The sequence below is a fragment of the Dromaius novaehollandiae genome, chromosome 1 (assembly GCF_036370855.1).
Source record: "Dromaius novaehollandiae isolate bDroNov1 chromosome 1, bDroNov1.hap1, whole genome shotgun sequence".
Classification (NCBI taxonomy): domain Eukaryota; kingdom Metazoa; phylum Chordata; class Aves; order Casuariiformes; family Dromaiidae; genus Dromaius; species Dromaius novaehollandiae.
In genome coordinates, this window is record NC_088098.1 from 140,721,930 (window position 1) to 140,725,441 (window position 3,512).

Consider the following 3,512-nt stretch of genomic DNA (forward strand, 5'->3'; position numbering starts at 1 on the left):
TCCTATAGTGTTAATTCTCCAAATGACTTGAAGTGTTCAAAGAGCAGAAGTGTACATTTTGATAAAATGGCATGAACTTATAGCAAGAGTATGTTACTGAAAAAAAGAAAGACATTTTCGACAGCTCTAATGAGGAAGTGGTATGGTAAAGAGGCTGATGACAATGTGAAGAAGCTCATTGCTAAAAAATTTATTATATTAAAAGATGACCATTTTGAACAAATAAAAGTAACAAAAAGCACAAACCAAGCCATACGCATGGTCACCTGAAGCATGGAAGAAGATAAAAAGTTGGTTTATTTATACTTACACCTTGATTTTGCATCATTTCTGTAGTGAATTTCATATAATATGGTTTTTGATTTTTTTTTTTTTTTTTGGTCTTCAAATAGCAAAATACCAGAAGCCAGGAATTAAAGTATCAGAGGGAACAGATAACAGAGCTGGTTCTGTATAAATTGAAGAGAGTAGCTTTGATGTATCTGCATGACTTTTAAGGCTTATATATTTTTATTTTATACTTCAGTTTTTACAGCTGCAATAACATGTTAATTATCTGGAAGTCAGGGGTTATTTTTTAGTGAAGATCCAGAAGTTTTAACTGACAATTGCCTTTCTTCTCAAGTTGTCTTCTATGGAGAAATCCAATCAAATGAACACCTGAGACATCCTAGGTCTGTAGGAACTCTAATACATTCCAGGCCATTTAAATTCAGATTTTGTATACTTTTGCTTGCAGGCAGGCATAGCTGACGTTTTCCCTGTGCTTTTAGCTGAAAAGATCCTGTGGAACGGAAAACTGGCAAAACCTCCAAAGATGCAGAGTCCATCAGTTTAGCCTCAGTGCTGTGCTAGTGTCACCTTGTGGCTTCTTTGCTGTTTTGAGAGTAAGAATGATCTCATCTTTACCTGTAATATATAGATATTTCCCATGAAAACTGGCAGCAAAAGAAACTTACTTAATACCTTCTTCAGATTTCTCATCTGGCCTTTTTCTGTTGTAGGCATTTACATCAGGTCTGCAAAACACGAAAAAATAATTTGTAAATAGTGAAAAAAAATCCATATTCATTTTGTACCAACGTAAATGCTTGCTTAGTTATAGAGGAATGTCACAGAGAGACCAAGTGCTATGCCTAGAAGCAAGATTAAAGAAACATCATTCTGGGTTCCCCAAGATTAAAATAACTACTTGGCACTGTAAGGATGAATACTTTGTAGGAGAATTCCTTATCACTGGATGTTGCAAATAAGTTTGCTAAAACATATTTAAAACATTTTTGTGCACATAAAACCTGTCAACAATTTCCACGTAAATTACTTGGAGGCTTTATAACAATCTGAAGGGTTTAACAACGTATGTAGAGACCAGAGTGGATTAAAGACAAATCAAAAATTTACTTCATCTGAAAAAAAACAGATTTCTCAGAACTACCCGGGCGACTGCTTCCCAAGATTTTTTGGAGCTGAGACTCTTTAGAGAAAATAGGCAAAATTAAAATCCTGAATCTAACTAATAAATTGATAAAATTATTTCCTGACAAAAAAGAACGTCGCTAAGGAGCACTAGTGTTTTTCTGAAATATTTAAACTGAACTCTGTCATCCAAACAATTAGATGATTGTGTTAAAAAAAAAAGTGGGATTCTGCTTATTTATGGGAATAAGTTACATATTTAAAAATAATGGTCCAGTTCTATTTTCCTATGGGACCCAAGGCAGCCACTAAAGGCTGGCAAGCATAAGACAAGCTCTGTAAGATCTGGAGTGGCAGCTGGCAAATGTGCAGAATACCACAGAGATTCCCAAACAACACATGTCTGGGCTCTGCAGGATCAGCTGAGCAGCTCCCTGGACTGCACTGATTGCATGGCCCAGGTCTCCCATTTCCGTTTTAGGAGCGCAGAGACCTATCTCACAAGCAGGCATCTACTTGGCAAGCCTCTAATGTCTGAAGTCTGAATCTGACACTGAATCCCATCCTAAATTATTATATTTACAAGTGTATAACCTGTAGATATCTTTATGAAAACTCTTTTTAATTCTGTAACCACACAGATTATGCCCTTCTGTAGGTAGTGGGAAAGAATTCTGTCCTGGAACAATTTCCTAGTAAATTTCCTCTGCTGATGATATTCATACATTACTACTCATTTCTTTCCCCCAGAAATCATCTCCATCATTTTTCTTTTCCTTCTGATAGCTGCCAGTAGCTGGAAGATTTTCCAGACCAGTAGCCTCTTGAGCTATTCACAAAAGGGTTAATTGTCTGAAGACACAGCTCATCATTACTTAAAAAAAGTATTACTTAAAAAAAATGATTCTTTTCAGATGGTCAGTGTTCTATGAATGAAAATACGACTGAAGTCACAGGGTGACTTAATATTCAGATTTAAATGAGGGCAATGACCAAGCTGTATTGCACATTGAAGAAACCTGCCTCTATTCCTTTATTCTCTATTGAGGGAGGGAGAGGTGGAGAGAGGAGAGTCATCAGTCCAGGCCCACATTTCACCAGGAATTTGATCTTCCTTCCGGAGTGAGGTAGGAGGACCTGATGGGTTAGAAATCTGGTGATGTAAAAGGTTGGAAAGGAAGTTAAAATGGCATTATATACTTAAATCCTTTAAGAAACACTGAGTTTTATATTCTACCTAGCCTGTCCTCAGCCCATCCAAAAAACGTGCTGATCATACCAAATTTGAGACAGCAGCAGATTTCACCTTAATATTTTATTCTTTTCATAAAAAGTATGAATCTAGAGTCATTCAAAGCTAAACTAACTTAGGTGGAGTTTTCTATAAAAACATAAACAGAAAAATTTAAACAGCTACCGTGAAGTTATGTAAAATATGAGCCCAGGGCTGAGTCAGTTTAAAGAATTTATTGGGATTCAGCATGAAAGATGATAAATGAATATAGCCTTACCTGTAGTTCTTGTCTTTATTCTTGCAATTGCGAACTTTCCAGGAAGAAAATGCTATGACATTCCTACACATACATTTCAAAAGAATAAACAGGCCCAGAATAAATCAGTTTGACCTTATGCGAACTTGTGCACAAGACAGAATGGGACAACTTGAAAACAAAGTTAACACTTTTCTAAACATGCTGCTGTAGAGATGTGAAAAAGAGTAAATTTCTCATAGAGAAGACAGGAAGATATCATATGCTATATTTGGCTGTGTTTTCACTTTTTGTAAGCCCTTTCTTCACTAAGTATTCAGTCTGTTTTCTTTACTTTTTTGATAATCTGACAATCTTTCCTGAGAGAACGAAAGAAAAAAGTTATGAATAAAAGACTTTGTTGCTTGCCTTGTTCATAAACAACCTACTAAATATGAAAGAAGGCTTTCATAGCAACTACAGCAGCCAAATGTAGCAGCTCTTTTAAAGAGCTCTCTGGTGAGAGAATCTTTATTTGTCTTCTACAGACAGCCAAAAAGTGGGTCCAGACAGATGATGAGTTCTAAAAATACTGTGGAAAATTCCTCTTTTATTCAATATACAAAG

The 3,512-nt window shown here is 35.8% G+C and overlaps 1 long non-coding RNA gene across 1 annotated transcript; it reads right to left on the minus strand.

The window, feature by feature from the left end:
- Positions 1–288: 288 nt before the first annotated feature.
- Positions 289–3,150, minus strand: LOC112993504 (uncharacterized). Its single transcript, XR_003261728.1, has 3 exons — positions 2,928–3,150; positions 960–1,019; positions 289–876 (listed from the first exon to the last, which is right to left on the minus strand). It is a non-coding gene; the product is annotated as an uncharacterized LOC112993504 (long non-coding RNA).
- Positions 3,151–3,512: the final 362 nt, after the last annotated feature.